The 14,360-nt window shown below is 43.3% G+C and overlaps 2 pseudogenes; one reads left to right on the top strand and one right to left on the bottom strand.

Annotated features, from left to right (window-relative positions):
- Positions 1-6,874: 6,874 nt before the first annotated feature.
- LOC136642298 (5S ribosomal RNA) lies at positions 6,875-6,991 on the bottom strand (annotated as a pseudogene).
- Positions 6,992-9,511: 2,520 nt separating this feature from the next.
- Positions 9,512-9,628, top strand: LOC136642370 (5S ribosomal RNA; annotated as a pseudogene).
- Positions 9,629-14,360: the final 4,732 nt, after the last annotated feature.

The following is a 14,360-nucleotide window of genomic DNA, read 5'->3' as shown; positions in this document are numbered from 1 at the left end:
GCTACGGCGTTTGGGCCTCTTCAGCCTAGAAAAGAGACGCTTGAGGGGGGACATGATTGAGACATACAAAATTATGCAGGGGATGGACAGAGTGGATAGGGAGATGCTCTTTACACTCTCACATAATACCAGAACCAGGGGACATCCACTAAAATTGAGTGTTGGGCGGGTTAAGACAGACAAAAGAAAATATTTCTTTACTCAGCGCGTGGTCGGTCTGTGGAACTCCTTGCCACAGGATGTGGTGCTGGCGTCTAGCCTGGACGCCTTTAAAAGGGGATTGGACGAGTTTCTGGAGGAAAAATCCATTATGGGGTACAAGCCATGATGTGTATGCGCAACCTCCTGATTTTAGGAATGGGTTAAGTCAGAATGCCAGATGCAAGGGAGCGCACCAGGACGAGGTCTCTTGTTATCTGGTGTGCTCCCTGGGGCATTTGGTGGGCCACTGTGAGATACAGGAAGCTGGACTAGATGGGCCTATGGCCTGATCCAGTGGGGCTGTTCTTATGTTCTTATGTTCTTATGAGAATTTTTTACATCCCCCATAAAACAAAAAACCAATTATTAAATAAATTGAAAGTTTACAATAAGGATCGGTTTACAAATTTATTTAAAATAAAGAACTCTCCTAACCTTCCCAAGTTGTTGCTGATCTGATTAAAAAAGATTCCCCCCAAATTCTCCTGTGTTAATTATAAGAGAGTCACCAGTTTAAAAAAAAAAAAAAAAAGCCTCTTTGACTAGTTATTAGGGATAAAATCAGGGACAAAAAAAAATCAGGAAAAGAAAGAAATCACTAAAAGAAACCATCCAAAGCAATAACAACACTTATCTCAGATAATACAATCTCTCTGGTTATAAAGGTAACTGCACTGACTTTCCATTTCACTAGCCATAACATGAGTTTCAAGAATCCACAAAAGCTGTTTAAGGTTTCAAGACTGTCCTTTAACTTTGCCTTGTTCTGAATTAATCCGACACTTTCACTCAGCCACATCCATGATGTTTCAGACCTTATCTGGCTATGCAGAAATTAAACAATTTGCAGGAGCTCTACTCCCGTTCTTCTGAAATGTCACAGTTCTTCCTTTGCTCCCTTCACTCCCAAGTACTGTATAGGCAATATAAGTCATCACAGGACACAATGTTCCTAATGGTAGATATTGACAGCAGAAAAGGAGGTTCTATTTGCACAGATTAAAGCGTGATGCAGTAAATACATTGGGCTTATGAAGCATATAGAATTTCTCTGTCTTGAAAGTGGAACCAGGTGATAGACTCGGAGCTGTGTGAGTCTAGAATCGGACAATCCATTAATAGTTATGTCTTTTGGGTTCAGCAATCAAAAGATGAGTTAAATTCAATCATCAATGAGCATCATGATTGTCATGGAAAAGGAAAGAGACCCCCAGGCAGGCTGACCAAGGGAGTAGCTAGTAGTGGTTCGTGTTCATGCATCCCTTTCCTGCTCCCCACTTTCCCTTAAAGGGATCATCAGCTGAATGGGGAAGAACTTTGGCAGTTCATACGATGGCCACCATCCCAGGCCACAGAGACCATGCAGAGGGGGGCAGTCTGAGGGAAAAAACCCTCCCAGGAGAGCACTGGACCCCCAGTGTTCTTCTTAAAAATAGAACCCACAGTAGCATATGCAGGGTGAAGAACGTATAACAACCCATTGAATTAACCATGAATATGGACTTAGCAGACAAAAAATCAAACTGTAACTACTTAAAAAGTAATTAAAAGGGAGGGGGAAAGGTGGTTATTAAAAGTATTAGAAGGTTGATAGAAACTGCGTGAGCTGGGGGAGGGGGGAGGAAGTACAACCAAAAGGTTTGATCAAATAGATGCTGTAACTAGGAATGCCCAGCACATGGAGCTCAGTAGCTACTCAAAAAACTCAGGCCACAGACTCCCCCCAACAACGCCTTGCTACATTAAACCCAGTGAAGTTTGCAAGGGAAATGAAAAGAAAAAAATTACTTCTCTGATCATCTTTAGCTATAAACAGTTCCTATCACTAGCTACTTAACATTTGTCGAAGGAATCTTGGTCCTCTGGGCCAGCTTTAGGCCAATTGCTTAATTCAGTGCAATCAGGCCCCATGTGTGGGGGGAGGTGCTGTTGCATAGAGCAGGTTGCCTGCCTCTGCAGCTGGCACTTTGCATGAAGAAAGGCCTTCACACAGGGCACCATCAGACCCAGGCTCACTGGTGCAGCTCATGCTGTTGAGTATGGGGCCCCATGGGGGGGGCAGGGCCCCACAAAAATGTTTGGCATTGAGCCCACAGCTCCTAAAGTGGGCCCTGTCTACACTTACAGAAGAGAAAGTGGGTATGCTTCCATGCACAGTATTGGGTATCCATGGCATTATTGGCAGGACACACCCATTTCTAGGGGTAAGATTTAAAAAAAAAAAAAATCATTGCTTGATGTTATCATCAAATTACCTGACTGGAGGAATGGGATTCACCTGACTTCTCCATCCCATTCCATTACCTAGACCACGGGTGTCCAAAGTTTTTGGCAGGAGGGCCACATCATCTCTCTGACACTCTGTCGGGGGCCAGGGGAAAAAAGATTTAATTTACATTTAAAATTCTGAATAAATTTACATAAGTTTACATAAATGAATATATTAAAGATGAACTTATATGAATGAATCAAAGTCTTGCAATAGCTCAATGCCTATAAGAGGCCTTGCAAAAAGCAAGGCTGACTTTTCCTTAGCTGCCGCTGCTGCATCACAGATGTGAAAGAGCAAGCAGTGAAGGGAGCTCTCATCCCACAGCTCACACAAGAGGTCAAACAGTTGCCCTCACACTGAGAGAAGTTGCGTTGGGCCAGTGTGGGCTTCAACAAATCTCCGGAGGGCCAGTGGCTCATTGGAGACTGGGGGCTCCCTGAGGGCCGCATTGAGAGGCCTTGAGGGCCACAAGTGGCCCCTGGGCCGGGGTTTGGGCACCCCTGACCTAGACAGAGAAGTTTGGCTGCCTAATGGCAGATGCAGGTTACCTCTAGGTAGCAGAGCTTTTGCAAGCAGGATGAATCCACATTCAGCACATGAATGTCTGGGAGTGGAACTTCAAACAGGCAAAGGATGCTCACAGAGGGGGATGTCCCAGCATTTTTGAGCTGCCGAACTTGCACAGGAGCCTCTGGGGAGTTAAAAGTGTCCAAAGATACAGAAAAATGGGCTAAAAATGGGGGGGGGGCAGCAACAGAGCAATCATTACAGTTAAATATTTGGATGTCAAAGTCTCTGTAAAGGGGCAACAGTGGCTGGATGTAATGGTTCAGCTACTTAGGATGCTTACCACTAGGAAGTGGTGCACATCATGCCCAAAACAAAAGGTTTCAGTGAAGAAATATAATATTACTCTTTGTACTGAAGAGTTTCATAGGAGGCCACTCCTTGCTGGTGCCTGATTCTGTACCGGGCGAAATGCTATGACTTAAGCCTGCTTGAAAGCCACGTACTGTGATATAGAAACCTTGTCCATTGTCCCCAAGTGTGTGGGGTTAGCTCTGATAGCTCAGTGATAACTGGTAGCTGACAGTCTCTCAGTCATACAACTCTACAACTCTTCAACAGAGTCTCTCCCTTTGCATCCCTTGTTGGAGCAAGTAAAGGGCAGGCTCTGCTCTTGAGGAACAGGAAGGAATCTCACAGAAGGGACTTACCATTTTGCACAGGATGGAGTAAATCAAACCAGGAGCTTTTGTGCACTTTGTGGAATGCCAAACAAGTTGCTTCATGAGTTTTGTTTTTTTAAAAAGTCTGAAGCCTGCAAAGCGTCAATCTCCTTTGTAATGTAAATAAGGGGCTCTGAAAAGCAAAGGATGCCTCAGCGCTCATGAAGGGCTCCGAGAATGTTTTTATTCATGCAAACGCATTGTTTGCCAAGGAATATACCCTTGCATTGGGTTCGCCTGGGCCACCGAGTGAAAAGCACACAGTAAAATATGGAACTGTGGACAAGAGCATAAAAACGGACTGTGTATTTTATGAGAATGCTACCGTCGTTTAGTGGCCTTAACTGCTGCAGTTCTTGTCTTTCAGTAGCTGCAGATTTACGCTCTGATAAAGCAAGCAATGGAAGGGGGGACAGGTCTCTTGCAAATGAAAGAATTGCACACAACTGGCAGGGAAATACGTATTTTTATGAGACATAAGAGGGCTTTGCTCTATGCCCTTGGCCAGTCACTATAGTGGTTAGCACCGAGTCAAGCAAAACTCAGCAGTGGATGTGTGGGTTTCATTCTCCACCATGCATGACTATCCCTTTCCCTTTTCTTTATCTTCAGTTCATCATTCTGCCCCTTAATGCCCTTCTCCTCATCCTTCTCCCAGCTACCCATCATAAACGTGATGTTCTAGCAACAGTTGTGAGCACATGACAGCCTGACATCCTGCAATGGAAACATAGTTACGTTGCCAAACAAATGGCCTGTCTTGCTCTTGTGCTTTCAATGCCAACTTGATGTGGGCAAGCATCAGGAAGCAAAAGTTTGCACAGCATGGAGATAAATATGATTACCTGCTAATGCCGGTACATCAGGCCAATGTTAAAGGTATAGCTACAGCAGCAGCCTGAAAAGTTGGCAATCCTAAAAGCGAGGAACAGAAAACTGAAGTTTCAAAACCAGGGATGCTCCTAAACCAACTGCCTCCTAAACTAAATGAGATGTGAATCTGGGCCAGGATAATCTTACCGTTGATGAGGACAGGAGTGACAATGGAATCTGCTCTGGGATCCCATTCAAGATGTCCACTTAGTAACTCAAGCTCCTACTATGCCTTTGTAGAGGCCTCTGGCACTGGTGCATACTAGTAACATCTACAGTATGACCTGAGGCCTAGAGGACTCTAGGAGGGCACCCAGATGCAGCTTGAGCCTGTTGCCTTGTGTGCTCCCTGGGGCATTTGGTGGGCCACTGTGAGATACAGGAAGCTGGACTAGATGGGCCTTTGGCCTGATCCAGCAGGGCTCTTCTTATGTTTCAGTGTGAGATCTATAGTATGGAGTGGGCTTTTCCCAGATGCTCTGAATCCTGGAGAAAATGGCAGCATGGAGGGCCTCATCAACAGAGTCCAACCTCCAGGCATTAGATTATGACCACAGTTAGAGGCCTAATAAATTCTGGAAGGTGATTAGTCTAGTTTTGCTGGCTTTAAGAAGACTGTTCCGGTTTTATACACTTTTCCCAGAGTAAGAGCAGTGGGCTTTGCCATTTCTGCTCAGACTACATATCTCTGGAAACAAGGACTGAAAAATGTCAGAGGCCTGGAAGTTATGGTAATGACTCTTGGCAAAATGCTGCATGTCCTTTTCTATAAAGAGAAATATGAAAGTTGATTTGGTGGACTGTAAAACACATTAAAAAAAGGACAGAATGCAAAGGTGTCTGCCTTCAATTGTGAGCAATAAAGTTCATACTATAATAGACCACAGAATCAAACACTAACTCTGCTGGATGGACGGCACTCTTGTTCATAACAGAAAAAATATTATAGAGAAATTCCTTTATTATTAGGTAGAGCAATCCTATGCATGTTTACTCAACTGCAAATCCCATTGTGTTCAATGGGGTTTACTCGCAGAATTGAGGACTTAATTTTTTTTTTTTTAAGAAATGTATATCCCACTCTAATGTGTGTTGGGTCTATGGCAGCTTATAAAGGGAAATTAAAACCAATATTCAGGATGGTGTAGTGGTTTGAGAGACCTGGAAGATGCTGGTACAAATCCTCGCTTAGCCATGAGGCTTCCTGGGTGACCTTGGGTGGGTCACTATATTTCAGCCTCACCTACCTCACAGGGTTGTTGTAAGGATAGAAAAAGGGAAGAAGCCATGTACACTGTCCTGAGCTCTTTGGAGGGAGAGTGGTATAGAAATAATACTACTGCTACTAATAATAATGATGATAATGATTGACAATGAAAAGAAACTAAAACACAAAAGCACAAGCCAAACAAACAAATGCACCCAAAAGATTCAAGCTAAATACCACTACAAGCTTGGGAGAATAAAACAGTTTTCACATGACTTCAAAAGGCAAGCAAGCTCAGTACCAGGACAGTATGTTTGGGATGGTATTCCACAGTAAAGGAACCATCACAGAAAAATCCTGGTAACCCATCCACCAATCCTCAGAAAATGTGATTGCCCAGAACAGAGGCTCAGTAGATGGTGGGCTAGTTCGGATGACAGCCCATCCATAACGGCTCATTACACACAAAAAGTCAAAACCACGTCAGCAGCTGCTACTCCCTGGATTTGTTTAATCATGTGGGGGTGAAAGGTCCAAATTGATCCTAATTATGCAATTGATAGGTTATTTTATTGTATGTCAATCGAGTTATTAGGACCAGTTCAGATATCCCATCCTATATAACTAGTGCCATGTCCCCAGTCCTAATTCATTGCTGCAGATAGAGTGCATCATCCATTATTATTATTATTATTATTATTATTATTATTATTATTATTATTATTATTATTAACAGTATTTATATACCGCTTTTCAACTAAAAGTTCACAAAGCAGTTTGCAGAGAAAAATCAAATAACTAAATGGCTCAAATCTTGTATGGACAGGTTTATATGGGAGAGCTTTAAACCAGTGGTTTTCAACCTTTTTCATGCCATGACATCAATCAATCAATCGATTGGGGACCCACTGTTGATCCCTCCCAGGACCCTGGCTGCCCAGCGCCACCCCTGTTATCACCCACTCCCCATTCAATTACACCCTTCCAGCACGGTTCACTGTAGCCAAATATTCTTGTTAGAGAGAGCAGAAAAAGTTACCATGAAGCTTGGCACTTGGTTGGCAACCTTCAGTCTTGAAAGACTATGGTATAAGCCTACAGCACCCAGTATTCCCAGGTGGTCTCCCATCCAAGTACTAACCAGGCCTGACCCTGCTTAGCTTCCGAGATCAGATGAGATTGGGCATGTGCAGGGTAACAGTTGCTGTCACTAGCGAAAGCTATTTTAGCACCATTGCTAAGAACCTGAGCAAGACTGGGACACAGTCCCCTGGTACCTGAAGGGCTACACCAGATGTCTCCCCCTTGACCTGGTGGTGCTCCATTCCAGTGGTATCCAACCTTCTTCATTCCTGTAAGCTGCCACAACCCCACAACCCACAACTGAGGTTTTGCAAACCCATTGGGGTCCCAACACTGCTTTCAACCGTAAAAGAATCAAAATCAAATCACAACCTAGTGAGATAGTTTCATTTAAAAATTGAGTAGAATTTATTTATTTTTCCCCTATAGGGAAAAAAACAACTGGAGTGGGAGAGAATACACAACTGTACTTGTTTTAATTGACAACATTTTACATGCTTAAAAGCTGGGACAACACCTGCATAAATACATACGTTGTGGTTGTGCCCAAATGCTGATTGAAATAATCACAATGTGGTCTCCGAGCTTTTATGGGCATTGTTTAAGGGAAACATATGTCTGCTGGCTTGCTTTCCAATAGTTCCTAAATAATAGTTTATGTTGGATGACTGATTACAGAATGCAACTCATTCATCACAGAGATGACATTTGAAATCACATCTTCTTCTCATTTTTAAGGAAATAAATTAGTTCTATATTGGTGCCTTGACAGCTGCTCTGATTTATCCCTTTGGAAGCTCTGCCAAATATATACGGGCTCAATCTATAGCTCCTAGAAGAGTTAAAATATTATCTTGTTTTATTATAATCACCCCTGAGCTGTTATTGCGGCTGTATATCAACGTGGAAACAAATACAGTATGAGGAACTATCTGTTCTCTTTAGACTTGCATCTCGGCCTTAATATGCTCAATAAACCAGTTGCACACTGGAGCATTTACTCTGTAATTTTCACCGTTTTGGATACAGCCTCGCTACTGCGTGTTTGATAGTCATTTTAATCATCATATTGCTTTCCTCCTTTTCTCACTGTTGCTGCAGTATGAGAGACAATTGACAAAACACACGTTCGCCGTTCCCTGCGCTATCTTGATTTTCTCATCATTTACGCTATCATAAATTACTCCCGTGGTGGGGAGACAGCAGAGAAAGTGCGAGGCGCATGAAATGCTCGCACCACCGTTTTTCAAGAAGAATCAAGGGGCACCCACCCACAATTTTGCTGGCGTCTCACCATTTATCTCAGAATGCATAGAACACTTTCCCTTCAGAAAGAAGGAAGATGTGTTCAGATATTCTCAGCCATGTCCTTGATGATTCAAATGCCCAGACTTCTGCACAATCGGTTTCTTACTTTTGGATCCTAAAGGTGAATATAAGAGAAAACCGTTCTACTGAATTGGAACTCTTGATTGTGTCTTTCAGGACTCTCGGTCAGTTTTGGACCAAGCTTTTCCTTGACCATGGGAGCAGCATTGCACATGACAAAAAACATGGAGTGCCAATCATATTAACTTCTCCTCTCTCCCATAATAAGTTGCATCCCTTACCCTTTGCAGTGATTTTATGATGTGCTCTTCTCTGCTCCTGTTCCACATCACTGCCTATCACTGGGGCAGGGTGGATGTGCTATTATACACTATTGGCTGGGCAACCCCCCCCCCCCCGAAAAATTTCACTTGTCCTGGAGAAACTCATCTGATTCCTTCCAAAAGCCTCAGAGGTATCTAGTCAAGAGGAGCCCTGAAATTTGCTTCAAACATCACTTTCAAAAAGCATTTGCACTGTAGTTCTGTCCTAAGAATCAGTACAGATACTTGGGGGGAGATGGCAGCCCAATCCTGAGCTGTCTGGCATGCAGGGCTGCAGTGGCACAAAAAATGGCTGCCACTGCACCCAGCATGCCCCAGGCAGCTGCCACCACCTCCTCGGGAGAAGGGGGTTTTGGTCCCTTCCCTTGAGGTGAGTAGTCTTGCAATGGGGCTACTTGATTCTATGGTGACCCAAGAGTTGGCATAGAATTTAGAACCTTGATGTTGGGCGGATGGCCCAACACAGAGGCTCAGGATCCGGTGGAGTAAGGCACCACCGACCCCGTCTCCCCCCGCCTTGCTCCCTCCCCTGGCACGCCTCTTCCCCGCCCTCTCTCTACCCTCCCTTCACCTCCCTCTGCACCCCCACCTACTCTCTGCTGCCCAGCAGTCCATAGTGGTGATAGCAGTCCATAGTGCCAAGCGGCGGAGCTCCAATGCTCCACCAGCGCTAACACAGTGCCAGCCAGCGCTGGGCTACCACCAGTGCTCCACTGATGCTAGGGCCTGCACTCTTTAGGATTGGGCCCTAAGACCTCACAAAGCCTCACAGAATGAAAATGCACGCCGAGCACCACCTTCCCGCAGTGCTCTCTCTGCTAGATGTGAAAAATGCTTACCTATCTGATGAACTATAACCCTATGGTACAGCTTTGTGCAAGCAAAGGCAGGGAGCCCCATTGCTGGCAATGGCAGGGAAGGCTTCCCCATGTGCCTGTGGAATCCCAATCTGCTGCAGCAGGTAGTGATTGCAGTGCATGTGCAAGACGCATTGGATAGCAACTGTTACCCTGCACATGCCCGATCTCATCTGATCTCGGAAGCTAAGCAGGGTCAGGCCTGGTTAGTACTTGGATGGGAGACCGCCTGGGAATACCGGGTGCTGTAGGCTTATATCATAGTTTTTGAGACTGAAGGTTGCCAACCATACCTTAAAACAGCCTAAAAGAACCTCTGCATAAATAAGGGCATATTATAGAACAATTATTAAAAGAACCTTCATATCAAGGACATGTTCCCAGTGCTTTGAAAAGTACATTCTGATCTCAGTATAATGAGTGAGAATCAAACATATTCCACTCAGGAAAATCAAAGGAAGAGATGCTTCAGTCAAATCTGCATTAGTGAAAAGCATCTGCTTAGGACCAGTAGGTGGCTCCATAGACCTGTAGCCAAAGGGATTACCATTTTCCTACATGCAGTTTATCCAACAAAGGAGACATTATGAAAAGGTAAAACGTACAGGTGGGCTTCTGTATCCATCTTGTCTTTGCTCGGTACTGCTATAACAGAGGAGAAAAATAAAGATTATTTAATCTCTTTACTAATTAATATTACTATTATTTTTTTCAAAAATGTAATTGAATATCATCCTGTATTTTTTTTTTTCAAAACCACTCCTCAACAACCCACTTATCTTGCTCTCCTCCCAGAACCCAGAGTTGAGAAGATCCAGAGAAATAACAAGCATATTTTAACCGAGAATGCTTATTCTCATTCCTGATTCATCTGGACCAAGCACTTTTCATGTCCCTGAAGAAACCATACAGGCTCAACAACTCACACAGACCTCTGCTGCACAAGTGGAATTGTTGCATCCGTTCATTTGCATGGCCTCCAAAATTCACCTTCTGAAGAGACAGTGCCTCACCATGTCCATCAAGGCTGGGCCAGAGCTACAGAATGAGAGGAGTGTGATAAATATGAAACGTAGATGTCACTACATCCAACCAAATCACCCAGCCTTTTCAAAGTCTTGTAATGCTCCTGTATGATTCTAAAGACCTTCCAGAGGAAGACAATTTCACAAGCATGGAGATAGATAATGTGAGCCATGGAGCCAGCACACTGACCATGTATGGACAGGCAGCAAAATCAGGAAATATGTTGAACCTCTGGCTCATATATTGGCATGTGAGCTGACTTTAGCTTGGTGGGTCACATGTTGTACAGGTCTGGTTTAGACACAACTATACATTTAAAATCTGGCTCCTAAGTGGAAAAGGCTAAACTTCTTCTTGGTATATAGAAAAAAAAATTCATAAATAATTTTTTTTTAAAAATCCTTTCTGTGAACATGCTGCGAGAATGGCCCACTGCTTCCTTTTCTTCCCACTAAACCCTTCTGCATAACATCGAATGGATGCAGTTACATCCTCGGGGTTATTTCCTGTATTGAGAATACCAAATGTGTCCATTTAGTAAAGAATGTTTTTAATCTTCTGGCTCCAGCTGGAAAAACCTTTTTTCTTCATTCTTTGTGGTTTGTACTGCCTGAGAGAGAAATGTCAGTGAATTATGCGTGAACAATAACATGATAGCTAATAACCCTGGATTCATTGTACTACAGCCAAAACTGGTATGCCTATCATTTGCTGGTACTTAAGGAAAAAAAGAACAAAAGAAAAAAGAAAGAAAAAAAGCAGGGGATGGGGAATAGAGCAGAGTCAGAATAATTTTGAGCTAAGTGATTAGCAAACTGTTTATAATTGGTTATTGTACAAAATATGTATTTGCAACAATGACTGTATGCAGCCTTAGCACTCCAAAAACTAAGATGCAGTGTGCTTTGGATGAAACCCAAAAGCAGAGGAAACTCTTCGCTCCAAGTGATGACAGGATACTTACTATTGAATGAATAAGGAGCACTGAACAGGTGGGTGCTAGACTGTGCTAGACTGTTCAGTGCTAGACTGCATGTTTTGCATCCAGAAGGTTCACAGGTCCAATCCATGATGTTTTTTAAGTAAGGGAAGACCATGTCCAAAACCATGGACAGCCTCTGCAGCAAGTGTAGACAATATGGGCCAATGGTCAATATAGAACTGCTTACTGTGTTCCTATGCATTTTCATGCACTGAGAGATGAATGGACAATCACCATTTTCATGACAAACCATGGCTTATGCGTGGGAAACAGAACTACAAAAGCCAATAGCTGTACTAGATTTCACATACTTATAATTCTTGTGGGTTGACTGTCAAGAATCATATTCAGTTATTTGCTTATTGATGGGCAGCCCAATCCTGACCTGCCTGGAGAGCGGGGCTGCCACGGCACCAAAAAGGCTGCTGCAGTATCTAGCACACCCCAAACAGGTGCGGCCATCTCCTTGGGAGAAGGGGACTTTCCCAAGTAAGGGAAGTAGCTCTGTAATAGGGCTACTCAATTCTGCAGCTGCTGTTGAACCGGTGCAAAATCGAAGCGTCCCATGTCAGGCCATGCAGCCTGACACGGTGCTCAGGATCTGGTAGAGCTGAGATCCACTGGTCCCTCCCCTCCACCCCTCTCCAAGCCAACTCCCCTCCTCCCCCCACATCTTCTTACCCTGGAACAGCTTTAACAGCACAATTATGTGCATGTCTGCTCAGAAGTAAGTCCCACTATGTGTATTGGGACTTACTCCCAATGAAACTGGGATTTACTCCTATGAAATGTATATAGCATTGCAGCCTTACGACTCAATCCTATTTGGGTTTTGCATTAATGGAACTCACTTTCCATCGGTGCAAGGCACAGGCCAGTGATGCGGCAGCCATTATGACAGTGCATATGCAGGGACTGCCAGTACCATCAAGAAGGGCCTACCTCAAGAGTTTTGATATTGAATGTGATACATTGTTATCTTGCTCTGAGCCTTAGGGTTAAGGCTGGCAATAAATCTAAATAAACTTTCCACTCTGATTTTGAGATAAAGTAGTGTAAAAATATTAAATGCGGAAAGACTGAAGTCACCTCTAGTGGGGAAAGTAGCTGGTGTCTCCCAAGAAAGACTACTTCCAGTAGTTGTTTTTTCCTGTTGCAAAACCATAAACTCTTAACTATTACATTAATGTGGCATTATAGTACATGAGTTGAATTATACATAATGCAAAACTATTAACTCCAGTCACTAAGGGCTAATGTAGTTGCATTTTCCACTGCAGTGTAATGGCATCTCCCTGTTGGTTCTTGAGCATTGTTTAGTAACCTGGAGAAGTTGCAGAGATGTTTCTGAAGAAGACTTTCCTCATCCAAAAAGAATGAAATCCAATCCTATCTCTCAATCAGTCAGTCAGTCAGTCAGTCAATCTGCTGGATTTGGCACAACAGTCACTTTCCACATCATAAATTCATTTACTATAAAGGTAGCCAGTGTGATTTGATGTCTAGCAGGTGAAACCCATGTTGGAGAATTCTTTATTTTGTGCTTTGAGGCCCAAGTCTGAGTAAGCTGTCATCAGATCTTGACATTGTTGAGCAACCAGGATAACAAGTTGTGTACCTATGGCGTTGTGAACATAAAAAAGCTCTTCCCCTCTCCAGTCAGACTTTCCTCCAGAGTGTTAGCTACATTCAAAACAAAGGGCATGCCCTAGTTGTACAGTACTATGTCTTCTTCAGTTACTTCTCAATTCTGAAAGTAAATTCTTGGACTAGAAACCTGCACCTCAACATCGGTGACAATCTAATATTACAATCATAACAAACTTACAGTACATCAATCCTGGACAAACGATACCACTTAAGAATCTAATTGTTATTTTCTTTTATAACTCTTTTAATATCATCATCATCAGCTATTACTAACTTGCAAAAGTTAAACAGCTTGCAAAATGACTTTCCAAAGTCATTTTCTTCAAAGAAGAATTTGCCCTGTTATGTTTGCAAATTCTCAAATTCCTTTTTCATTCTTTCCTGCAGTGTGTGGTCACCAACAGCCTCTCTCTGGATCCAGATGGGAAAACTTGACTAAAAGGTCAAGGCACAAAGGGTTTTAATTAATTGATCACTTAATTAAAATGGGCAGATTAAGAGCCCAATCCTATGCAACTCTACTCGGAATTAAGTCACTGGAGCTTACTCCCAGGTAAGTGTAGATAGGATTGCAGCCCAAGAATTCCAGACTATCTATAGTCTACGATAGGATGCAGGTTGCCTACAGAATGTCTAGAACCTGACCTGGAAGCATTTAGGTCAGCCGCTTTCACACACTGTGCCATGGCACACAGTGAATGGTCTGTAGGTGTGCCGTGGGAGTTTGGGGGAGGGTCATTTATTAGTAGGGCCATTGGGGTATGTGAGCCCCTCACTAACAGTATAGTATGCCTTGTCAATTGTCAAAAATTGATGGTGTGCCTTGACAATTTTAGTACCTTGTCAGTGTGCCCTGAGAGGATAAAGATTGAAAATCACTGATTTAGGTAAAGGAAATCTGAACACCCCGGGGCCATTTTTCTACATTTTCTACTACATTTTTCCTTGATCTTCCTCATCCTGTCCAAAGTATGTCTGTGGATGTCCTACAGATTCCAAGGGTGTCCTGCGCTTCTCCTGCATGTCCCACATGTGCCTCAGGAGTACGAAATTTTTTCGACATCTGATGACCCTGGGGTCATCGTTTTCCATGCCTGTACGACATTTTTCCTCAATTGCCCTCATCTTGTCCAACGTATGTCTGTGCATGTCCAACAGTTTCCTTGGGTGTCCCACACTTCTCATGCATGTCCACATCTGCATCAGGAGAAAAAAAATTTTTTGACATCTGATGACCCCGGGTTCATCGTTTTCCACACCTGTAAGACATTTTTCCTCAATATTCCCCTTCTTGTTCCATGTATCCCTGTGCATGTCCTACAGTTTCC

The sequence above is a fragment of the Tiliqua scincoides genome, chromosome 2, assembly GCF_035046505.1.
Source record: "Tiliqua scincoides isolate rTilSci1 chromosome 2, rTilSci1.hap2, whole genome shotgun sequence".
Taxonomy (NCBI): domain Eukaryota; kingdom Metazoa; phylum Chordata; class Lepidosauria; order Squamata; family Scincidae; genus Tiliqua; species Tiliqua scincoides.
Note: the sequence above shows the minus strand (reverse complement) of the source record. Positions and strands in the feature narration are given on the sequence as shown.